The sequence below is a fragment of the Amblyomma americanum genome, chromosome 1 (genome assembly GCF_052857255.1).
Source record: "Amblyomma americanum isolate KBUSLIRL-KWMA chromosome 1, ASM5285725v1, whole genome shotgun sequence".
In the NCBI taxonomy this organism is placed as follows: Eukaryota; Metazoa; Arthropoda; class Arachnida; order Ixodida; family Ixodidae; genus Amblyomma; species Amblyomma americanum.
This window is the reverse complement of record NC_135497.1, coordinates 225,556,256-225,567,934: the sequence shown is the minus strand read 5'-3', so window position 1 is coordinate 225,567,934 and position 11,679 is coordinate 225,556,256. Positions and strand designations below refer to the sequence as shown.

At 46.9% G+C, this 11,679-nt stretch overlaps 1 long non-coding RNA gene across 2 annotated transcripts; it reads left to right on the top strand.

Annotated features, from left to right (window-relative positions):
• Positions 1 to 3,809: 3,809 nt before the first annotated feature.
• LOC144095415 (uncharacterized) lies at positions 3,810 to 11,190 on the top strand. Of its 2 annotated transcripts, none has more exons than XR_013306728.1 (3): positions 3,810 to 4,056; positions 7,625 to 7,756; positions 11,062 to 11,190. It is a non-coding gene; the product is annotated as an uncharacterized LOC144095415 (long non-coding RNA). The 2 variants fall into 2 exon arrangements; XR_013306730.1 differs by lacking the exon at positions 11,062 to 11,190 and adding an exon at positions 8,974 to 10,216.
• Positions 11,191 to 11,679: the final 489 nt, after the last annotated feature.

Here is an 11,679-nt window from a genome sequence, read left to right as displayed (position 1 = left end):
GCCTCTAATTTATCCTTCCTTTTCTATCTCCTGGTTACGTATCGATCACTTATCACTGGCCATGAATGAATGAATGAATGAACTTTATTTCCGACATCGTGGGGTCTCGCGGTCGGGGCGCAGCAATTAGGAGGGGGTGCCTCCCAGCCGGCTCTCAGCACCGGAGACCGCGGAGAGAGTCTTCTGTAAGCTGTCTCCGCTTGTCGGATGATCAGTCTTTGCTGATCCGGGCCGTGGCTCTGGATCAGCTCTTCCCAGGTGGCAAGGTCTGGGATGCTTTGTGATTTAGCTCCAGGAGAATCCTGACATTCCCAAATTAAGTGATTTTGCGAAGCCCTTCTGCGGCAGCTTCTGCAGAGCTCAGGCTCCCCAGTGTCTTCATCATGTAGCATGGAGTAAGGAATGAATCTGTTGACCTGAAGCCTCCTCCAGGCCCTGCACTCCTTTTTATTGAGTGACCGATCCGGAAATGAGAGTGTTCTCCTATCCAGTCTGGGTGCTTCTGTTATTTCTTTATACGTTATGAGAGGGTCTTTATTTTCAATCAGGGGCACTTCCAGAGCAGCTCGGATGTATAGTTCTCGAGCGAGGCTGTGAGCAGCCTCATTTCCCGGAATGCCTTCATGAGCAGGAACCCATATGAGGGAGACCTCTCTGCTTGAGGGGCATCTTCTTAGTAATTTGGAGGCTTGACTGCAGACCACCCTCTTACAAAAGTTGTGAACAGCTACCTTGCTGTCGGACAAGATGATCTTGGCTTCGGTACTGACGCGCGCTAGGGCAGTAGCAGCCTCCTCTGCCACTAACGCATTCCGAGTGTTAATTGATGCTACAGTGACTTTATCCCCATTCCCATCAACGGCGGCAATGACGGAGGCGCCATCGGACCCACAGGCTGCGTCGCAGAAGGCTATGTTACCCGGCGGGTCCCGGGCAAGATTGTTCATTATTGTTCGGGCTCTATGTTTTCTCCTCTCTTTATCATGCTCCGGGTGCATGTTCTTAGGTATATTGGCAATTTTGAGATGCTTCCGTATGTCTAAGAGGATTAGCTCTGCAGTATACGGGGGTTTCCTCTCGCTCTCCCCTAGGTCATTGAGGATCTGCCTGCCTGCCATTGAGGAGCTAAGCCTCCAAATTTGCGCTTCTCTTACTGCCCTGGTGATCTCCGCACAGGTATTGTGGACTCCCATACTAAGCAATTTCTCCGTTGAGGAGTTCGGTGGGATCCGAGAGCTCTTTCGTCCGTTCGTCTGGAGAAAGTATCCTAGGACTCTTATAGTGTCAACCCTAGGTACTAACCTACCTCCAACGACAACCTTTATCGGGCCGTATAGGTGAGGAAAGCGAGTCTCTTTCTTCATCTGGTCTTTGGTATTAAGCGAGAAGATCTCAGAGTTTTGAGGGGAGCAGGAAAGACCTCTCCCCAGAGCATAGTTTTCAACTACCTCTGCCGCTGCCTGCAGTCGGTATGAGATGTCAGCGTTCGTTCCCCCTGCTGTCCAAATGGTTGCCACGTGATTGCCCATTTCGAGTTTTCAAACTTGGCGCCTCTCTTTGGCTCTGTCCACTCCACACTTCCGGTTTCTCACATTTGGCGCTACGCTGTAACTATTCATCCAATTTCGAAAAATTATTTCGGGCAGCACACTCACACCATCCTCTTTCGATTACAACCACTCGTTTTACACTATCCATTTTTAGTTGCTCACAACTGCTGCCGACACATTTTGCAGACACGATTCCTGCCGACATAGCGTAGTAAAGCTGTCGCTTTAAAATTTCGACCACCTCGGGATCTTTAACTTGCAATGGCATCGCGCAGCAGATGGGCCCCTTTTGCGTTTCGCCTCCATCGAAACCCGGCCGCCTCGGCCGGGTTCGAACCCGGGTACTCCGGCTCTGTAGTCGAGCGCCTTGTAGAGGACGCGGAGAGTCGTCGACAGGATGCGCCGGCGTGGCTCGGATACACGAGATGCCTCGCGCAACCGCGCCGCTCGCCGATAACTTGACATGCCTCACACCTGCGCGGCGCGGCAGCATGAAACGTCTAGTCGCTCTGCTCCCTCTCTCTATCTCGTTCGCTCTGTGCGCTCCTTTCGGATGCGTTTTTAACGTGACAGCGTTAAGGAGCTCGTGTCGCAGAAAAGCCAGTGTCGTGGGCGTCGGCGTGAGCGAAAAATGGCGCATCTCGGTGGACACCTGAACCGCGCCGTAAGGGAAGGGATTGTAACGCGACAGCGCTAAGGATTGATTGATTGATCGATTGATTGCAAACCAACTGTTGGATGGATTGATTGATTTTTTCTCCCCTTATGGCGCGATCGGGGTGTCCAGCGAGAAATGTGAGACAGGCGTCATTTCCTTTCCTTAAAAGCAATTGTTCATTTCATTTTCCTTCCCTTACGGCCCGGTCAGGGTGTCCGTCGAAATATGTGAGACAGGCGTCCTTTCCTTAAAACTGTCCATCGGGCCAAGCGTCGCGCCGAACGGGCGATGGGGTTCCGTGTACTCCTCGGCAACGCTGCGACACGCTGTCGCGTCTCACTCTTAAAGGGACCCAGAAAGGGGGTTCTCAGTAAAGGTGCGATATGTCTGGGATGTTAAAAGATGACGGTTCATAATTATCCCCCAGTAAGAATTATTTTAATGCGTTTTGTGGAAGCTGAGCTATATGCAGACAAAATTTGAACTTCCGCGTCTTCGCGCCTTTCCCTTTCTCGCACGCCAAAACGGCGGCCCTCCTCTTTGCCACAGGGTCTTCTGCTCCGTGTATGCGGACGACGTCGCCCTCTGGGTACGGGCCTCTCGGAGGCACATCGCCTCTGCCAGACAGGTCCTCCAGCGAGCCCTCGACGAGGTGCAGTGCTTCCGGGCGTCCAGGGGCCTGGTGCTCTCTGCCACCAAGTCAGAGGCCCTCTTCGTCCATCCGCGGGGTGCACGCGCCACGTCGCGAATCCGTACCTTGCGATTGACGGCATCGACCTCCCCTGGAGGCAGCAAGTGAGGTACCTTGGTCTCACCATCGACCATCGCCTCACTTGGATCCCAGCGGACAAGCCCCTCCTGCTCCACCTGGTCCGTGTCGGCCGAACAGCCGAACGCCTCCTCGCACGCGGAAACGGCTTTTCCTGTACCTGGGCCATCCGGCTGTTTGAGGAAGCTGGGACATCAGCGGTGCTCTATGCCCTTCCTCTGGTGACTCTCAGGACCACCAGGCTCCGCCGCCTCGAGACCTCTCGGCGGAAATGGATCCGCCGTCTCGTGGGAGTCCCACAGAGCTCCCACATCGCAGCCACCCTAGCCGAGGCAGGGGTGCTCCCATTAAATCTCCTACTCTTGCAGAGAGGCCTCACACACACGGACCGGCTCCACCATGTTCCTGACGGCAGAGCCCTCCGTGCACGCCTCTCGGGACGCCCCGCTCCAGGATGGGCATGCTCTCCGCTGCCTACATGGAGTCCCTGGGCCCTCCCTCCCGCCAGCCATCCTGCCCTCCCCCTACCACCTACGCGTCCTGCCCTGCAGGTCTCCCTGGACTTCGGAGGCACGTCGAAGCGCCACACACCAGCTGCGGCCATCAACCAGACCGCTGCTGCCTTCCTGGATGAGATTAAAGGGAGACTGAAGCACTTTTTGCAAAAATTGGGCTCTCGGCGGCCCCTTAGAGTTTTTGATGCTGCAAACTCGAATATCGAACTAAAATTGGGTAAAAACAAGCGCTAATTGTCGTGTTTAGCAGAAATACGCAGCCGGCGCCTCGGGGCACAGCGCGCGTTGCGCCGCCGCCTCTGATTGGCCAAGAAGACGTGACGACATTTCGAGGACCGGCGAAGCTGCCGATATGGCTCCAGTGCTGCGTAGGCTGCGTTGCGTGCTGATTGCAGCTCTTCGCGGTGTTGTGAAAGCGATTATAGGACACTTTTGACACTCACGTGAACATCGGGGTGTCACTGTACGTGTTCGTACCAGTTTCGCTCACAAACGACGCAGCATCTCCGTGGCGGGGAGCAAAGAGCAGCCGGGATCGTCTACCGGCGTTGGAAACTTGCTCTGGTACGTGGTACGTCATTTTTCGAATTTGCATGTCGTTATTGGCAGAAGCTTGACGACTGTCCGATAACTTTCTCGCGATAAGCCACTTCGCACAATGCCTTTCGGAGTTCGAGGAAGATTCGGAAGATCGTGACGGTTCGCCCATAGCCCACAGAAACGACTAAACCGGAATGTGTTTGCTTTCGCTTGCCCTGCGATGTGTTCTTGATCTTGCCGTGGCACGGTGTGTGAAAAGACCCGCGACCACATTTTTCTCGCCTGGCAATAGCACAACGTACAAAGCGTTGCATGGAGTAGAAAGTATTATGTTGCTGCATAATTAATTGATTGTGCGTGATCTGAGTGCGTTCGTCTGCTGCGATGTAATTCGCAATATTGCTTTGGTTACGCTGGAGAGCGGCAGTTATACCCAAAGTTTGATGCAACGGAAAGGCGAGTTCGCTAGCTCACATGTACTGCGCCTAGACTCGCTGCCGTCGGTAGAGGCCTCCCTTTCGAAAGGAGCCGTCCACAGAGCTCTTGTAGTTTTGCATGCGCCGGCCGGCACCATTCGCGAAAAAATTTCCGGTACGTGTCTGATGCCGGTACGCGATTTTTTCGCATGTAGGGTGGCACCCAGTTGTGCATAACAGTATTTTCGCTGTGGCTGCAACATTACTCGTTCATAGCAGGTGTTTGTATGCTTGCACAGAATGGAAGATGAGTACTTCTGCTGCATTTATTATCAAGTGCCAGAAATCGCTAGGAGAAACCTGCGCTGTGCGGCTAATGCGAAATTTATGATAGCCTGTGGTTTAACACAATTCTTGAAAAAAGGACAGCAAATTCTCCACTAATGAGTGAGAAATTTGAATCAACCCTGGGGAAAATTTTAGCACTTTTCATTCACAGGCTATAGCGACATGCAGCGTACTTGCTGTCTGGCTCATCTCAAAACAAATGAGAAACAGTCTACGCTTTCTACCAAGTTGTCACCTGGATACAGTCTGAGAAAACCACCTTTTTTATGTGTTCCTGCAGAGAGAGGTTTCTACAGAGGTGTGTGTTGTTTTCAGTGCTTGAGGTTTTTGCAAAGTGAGAGCAAGAAAAAGGGCTTTTTGGAGTGAGGACAAATTTAAATTAGCTGGGTCTGTTGAGTTCTGGCAGGTTTTCTTGCAATCACTGTGCAGGAACCTGGCACTAATGTGATTGACATGAAGAAACCACATGGCAAAAAACCACAATTTTATTCCGCTTTGAAGCCACTAAAAAGTATTTGTGGCCCTCTAAAAATGTTAATAAGGTGCATTAATTTGTGAAGATTGGCAGAACATCTCTTACCATTCAGTGAGGTCACACAAGATAATTGTGTCCCAATACCAACCTGCAAGATAAGACAGCAGGGATTACACGGGTTGTAACTTCAGTCAATGACTGTTGCCATTGAGCAGTGATGTACAAGCTGGCCGAGCGTTGTTCTGCTATACGTAGTAGGCGACAGCCTCCTGGCATCCAGCATTTCAATGACTGCTTGTGGTGATCCACTACACCAGCAGCAACAAAACCGTTAGGCACATGTTGAACCAATATCAAGTTGCATTTTACTACACTGAATAGCTGCATTGTGGCATTTATTGCCGCCGGTGCCAAGCAAGTATGTCCGAGTTAGCAAAACTTCCTTCCTTTATGGGGAATTGATGACGCTGCCCTAAAATTCTCGATCACATGAGGCTTTTCAGTATGACAGAAAAAATAAGGCAGTTAGGCTGAACTAACACCAACTTGAAAGATGCAGCTGCAGGGATTAAACAAATCGTAGCTTCTACAGCTGAGTGAGTTCGCAAGTCCACTTAAAATAAGATTTTACGTCAGCTAAATTATTTTTTAAAATCTTGGGCATAAATGCAAATATGAGGGCTCCATGCAGTAATGATACGCTAGCGGCATATGGATTCATGCACAGTAGACACTTGTTCAGGGAACTGAAATAAGAGAGAAGGTCTGTTTGGCTTATCGAACGCTTAGAAGGGCAAGCTAAAGCAATAAAACTCTAATCATGTCAGAATTGCTACTGCGAATTATAAAATAAATTACACACTGTCACAGAAAAAACAAAAACCATGTTGGAAGCCTTTTGGCAATGCAAAACCTACTTGCGTCAAGGACAAAAAATCACCTCTGAAGATCTGTAATTGGGATGAAACTTTCCTTTGTAGTCTGCCCTGGCATCTAGCTGTCTCCCTAGTATGGCTGTGGATTGAGGTAGTTGGTCTGTTTGCAGTTCATGCATGGTTAAATGGTTGGACATAGACATCCAACACTGGATACAATGATGGATACAATATCGTTCAACTAAATTTTGTACGAAATTGAGCTATGTCTATAGTCTGCTGGAAAGTGCCGTAGTCGACGGCCAACACACTGAAATCCTAGCTATAAATGTGCCTTGTGTCCATTTCTTCACCATCATTGCCCTTCCAATAAATAAGGGCCAAAAAATTGCAACATGTTTACCGCAAAAATGCAGAGCAGAAAGGTGGCAAGAAAAAAAGTTTTTTTTCTGCTTACCAAATGACTATTCCATGAAGCACACTAAGCAAAATGATTAAGTCTTTTTTCGTGCTAGCCTGCAAATTGTCGACAAATGCAGAAGCATAACGCTTTTAAGATCATGCAGGTACTGTCGTATAGCGTATGATGTGTTCACCACAGTCTGTCGCTAGTAATATTTCCTAGAAGACAGCAATGGCTGCTAAATATGTGGTAGTAGTGCATTGGTTCTTCTTTCGTAATGGCAGATAAGAAGTACGGGAGATTTCAATCTTAAAAAAATAAAATGAAGGGAGAGCCTCAGTCCAGCGACCAACATTCCAACATGAGGACTTGTCTTTGTCAGGTCAAGTGCAGTCATCATTGGCGGGGGTTATATAGGCCCTTCACTCTAAGGAGGATGGGCTGGAGTTATGGTGGGGAGTGGAGTGAGGAGGGTGGGAAGATGGCGCACTTGGTCTTCAAACAGCTCTTGTCTGGCCATAGAGGCTGTCACCTACAGGTAGGAGAGAAGCGGGTTAATAGCCATACTGACATGAAAAGAATGCAAAAACAGACCCCCCTTTTCAAAAAATATGCAACAGAATCAAAATGAACAATGCAATAAAACCGCAAAAGGTAAAAAAAGCTAAAGGAAAAAAAATGCCATAAAGGAAAGGATAGAGGCGTTAAACTGGTTATCAAGGTTGCATTTTTTCCCTTTATAATCTACGCAATCTCCAGCATATAGTGCACAGTGGTCTACATACTTTCTAGTGGCTGCATGATGTTTTCTACTCTGCCTTCTTATGTTTAGTAATATCTGTTTTTCTTTTTTTTTGACGAACCAAACATTTTGGTAACTAGTTTTCTGTAATTAAAGTATACGGTGCATGTCATCACATCCTTTGCTGTACATTTTTACCTGTCACAATGGCTATCAAGCCACATTCAGATTTGGGACTTGCGGTAAACCCCATACTACTTACCGGTATTTTCTCTGCAGATGGTAAGAAACTGATCATTGTCTGTTGAACCTTGTCTTTCTTTTCTCAACCAGGTTCTCTTTTGGGGCCTTTGGAAAACTGCTGCTGAGTGGTGGACGAGATTCTGGAGCAGTTTTCCTCTCCTGAGGCTGCATGCTCTCAGCCATGGCCACAACCTTGTCGAGGAGGCGTTTGACGTACCCTGTGTGAGCATTTCATCTTGTAGCTTGTGCAATATTCACTTTCTTCGTGATCAAATAAACTAGGTGGTGCAAGCTTACCATGAGTGGGTGGCTCCTTTACTGGACAAGCTGTTGGGTCACCACATGCTGCCTTTGGGTAACGCACACACCATCGAAGTGTGCCATCCTTTGCGCGTGCCTGACCAGGTCCACTGTTCTCCTTGTAGTGAAGTACAGAGAGTTGGGTCCGGAAAAAGTTGCACAGGACAGTGTAAAAGCGTGGTAGATTGTAACATATGTAAACAATCTAACTGTAAAGATCATGTGACAAAAGAAGGTCACTGATGGGAGTTGAGCAGAACACCATGTTAGCAATTAGTGCTTGAAAGCACCATGAGCACGCGTGATGAAAATACTTTAGGAGCAAAGTACTACTTTTGAAGAGCTATGAGAACAAAGCATCGCCTCAGTTGCCGGGCGGATTGAAAATGAAAGTGCAGTGCTTGCATGGTGAACACAGCCGAAACTCTAAATGCCCATAAAGTGTCGGCATGTTAAACCCCTTCCGATTCGGTCGACTGTGTTTTTAATTTCTGTTTATACGGCATAAGAAATGATGCAGCTATTGACAATTTCAGTAGGTGTAATTTAAGATGGGCACCTGTTCATGTAGTTTTGGCACGTGCCTACATGCCTTTCACTTTTTCTACAGATGCATGTCTAACATTTGTTTTGTTTAACACAATTGTTTTGTGATATCGATGGCTTCTGACTGTAAAAGTAGAGAATAGAAGACAACAGCTTACCTGGCACTCATTCCCAAATACGAATAATGGTAGGTCTTCGGTGCAAAATGCACTAGAAGGCTATGAAAAGCCTCTAATCCATAGGTTTGATGTCTAGTAGATAGCCGCGGCATGTCCTGCAGAAGGGCCTTAGAATTTGCAATGTCTTGAAGCTTCTGGAAAGCCTTTGATTCTAAAAAGAAATGGCCATTATCATCTCCTTGTAAAGCTCTAAGTGTGCGGCTTGCTGTATGCTCTGCATCAACCAGTTAAAAAGTGTTTCAGTGCACCTGTAAATAAACTTGTGTTCAGTAATGCAGATCTTATAAGTTTCGATAGTTTTAATAAACATTGGTATTTGAGGTGCACTGTAATAAATGGTATGGAATAAACTGAAACAGCCATTATTTACTTAGCTCATGAAGCTTTTCATTGAAATCCTGCTGCACTGCACAGGTTGCTGAAATCTTGGAATCCAGAGGAACCCTCTTGAAAAATCTTGGAACCCTCAACAACCATAGGTTGTCCAGCCTCTCCATTGCATTGCCTGCCATTTCCTCTTGATTTCTACTAGGATATCATTAACTCGTTTGTTCACTTACCCACTCTGCTCTCTTCATATCATAATGTTACACTTTTCACTTTCACAGCTTGCAACATTGTACTCAATCTAAGTTCAACCTTTTTTGCTAATTTTGTTTCTCCACCATAAGTGAGTACTGGTAAGGTACAGCTGTTGTACAATTTCCTCTTGAGCGTTACTGGTAAATTACTATTCATGATTTCAGCATACTTGTTAAATGCACTTGTCCTTATACTTATTATGCTGTTTCTTTCACTCTCATGGTCTGGATCTGCGGTCATTACCTACACTAATTAGACCTCTTCCCTTCCCACATTTAATGCTTCGCTGCCTATCATAAACCACTGCTCGCTTCAGAGACTGTTGGACATTGCTTAAGTTCTATGCATAAAGTTCTTAGACCCACTGTTCTGCTTTGCCTGTCGAAGTCATCGATAATGCTTTGCAGTTTGTTCCGAGTTCATTTTTCGAAAGCGCTAAAACAAAACGGACAAAGAAGGAACACACATGGACAAGTGCTCATCCCTGTCTGTTCCTTCTTTGTCCATGTTGTTTTAGCGCTTTCGAAAAATGACAAACATGCACCAACTAGCCCGATTTGCCACTCTTCTGGAGTTCCGAGTTCTTTAGCAAGGCAACGTGATCACCAAATTTCATTAACTCTTATCGCCAGTTCTTCTCATTTGAGGTCAGTGAATACCTCCTGTAAACACGGAGGGAATAGTACTCTAGAGATTATGTCTCCCTACCTGAAACCCTCTCTTATTGGAATTTTGTTACTTTGTATATCATACCTAGATGTGCCTAATTATGCTTCGCTATGGCCTTTCACATATTTTCATTACAAAATGTAACATACCTTCTCTGAGCCACTGCTTGGGTTCGATGTCCGTGCAAGCACGAGGGGAACGATGCCTGGTCGTGTGTGTGGATGTCCCTTATGTGGTTAAGAAGTGACAGACATTTGGGCACAATGAGTTCTGCTTTGCCTTCGCTGGATGCTGCCGCCAAATACAGATGGTTGCACACAGACTTAATCCAGGGTGCAAGCTCCTTGCAGTTATTTTCTTTTGCAGCTGTGTGCAGTTTCTTGATGATACCTAAAATGCATATTAAAAAAAATAGAACTAATGTAATATATTCCATAAATATGTTGAAAATAATATTCTATCAGCCACCGTAAAGCCGCAGCTGCTAGATACCTTTTGCCATGTGCCACACGTCGAACTCATGGGTGATTGCAGCTTTGTTGTTGCGGAGAAAGCACTTGATCTGTGTATGACGGTCGGTTACCAGCACTGCTACCTTGATGCTCTCACTCTCCAGAAAAGCAAGGCCTTGTTTCAGGCCTTCTAACTGCATGCGACAGCTGCCGCCAGCATCATTGGACTGTGGAATGATAATGGCAAAGGATATTGAGTGATGTGCAGCGTGTCTACCAATTTAAAAAAAAAAGACTGCATGTATTGAGGTCTCTCCTTCCCAGCTGTAACTATTTTTAAGAAAATAAATCTTTGTATTTCTAAAAAAAGTTGTGCTGTGCTGATGCTTCATCTACCAGCACGGAGATTCAAGGCTAAGCCAATGATAATGCATGTGCTGTAGAAAGAAGTCATGATATATAAATGTTGCGTTACAGTTCATTTGGCGGCATTAGTGAGCTATAGAAATTTACAGAACGTTGTTGTATCAAAGTGGAAACGCACCTGCACGACTTCAAAATGCAAGACTTTGTGGCGTTCAGCTTCCATCAGAGTATGCGTGCCATATTTAGCACTAAATCCTGGTGAATCAGCCAGTCCATCTCGAGCAAGGTTCACCTGTTGGCCTTGCAGCTCTTGCAGCATACTTTTCTGCTCTTCTTTCCAAACCTGAAAAAAAAAACAGTGCGCATTGAACCTTGACCATGCAAAAAAAGCTGGAAACTTCTTCACAATGACTCCTTACCGTGTCAATTGCAGGCCACAGATATGAACGCTGGATTGCAAAAAATGTCCTGTTGCTCACAACTGGTACACCAATTGAAGCCAGCATTCTCAGTGTAGCTGTTGGGTTGCATCCAGAGAAGAGAACTGCTGCGCAAAGCTGCGTGTTGAGCATCGACTGCTGTTTTTCGACGTCCTGATTACACCAGTAAACGAAATGGCCAGATGCACACTCCCCATAAACTTCTAGAAGTGTGCCTTCACACTCGAATCTGACTGCACGAGGTGCGAGGCACTCTGTGCACAGCTGGAAAAGCTTCCAAAGGTACTTCTCCTGCACCAAAAAAATTTTGTTGCCGGGTTCATCTGGGGAGTTTCTGACACATCCCTGCCTGGGAGAGAATGGGCAAATTTTCAATCGCACTGGACAGCCTAAACACGCTACCTTGCATGAAAAACATTAGGAGTGAATGTTTATGGCACCAGAGTAAAAGTAGGGCAAACAGGTTTTTATCATACTGTTAATAAATCGCATACTTCTCTTCAAGTTCTTCGCATGAACTGTAGTCCTCATCATCGTAGTTCTCATCTCCACCTTCGTCTTCTGTGCTGTCATCATTTTCAATGGCCTCTCTTTGGATTGGCATGGTCATT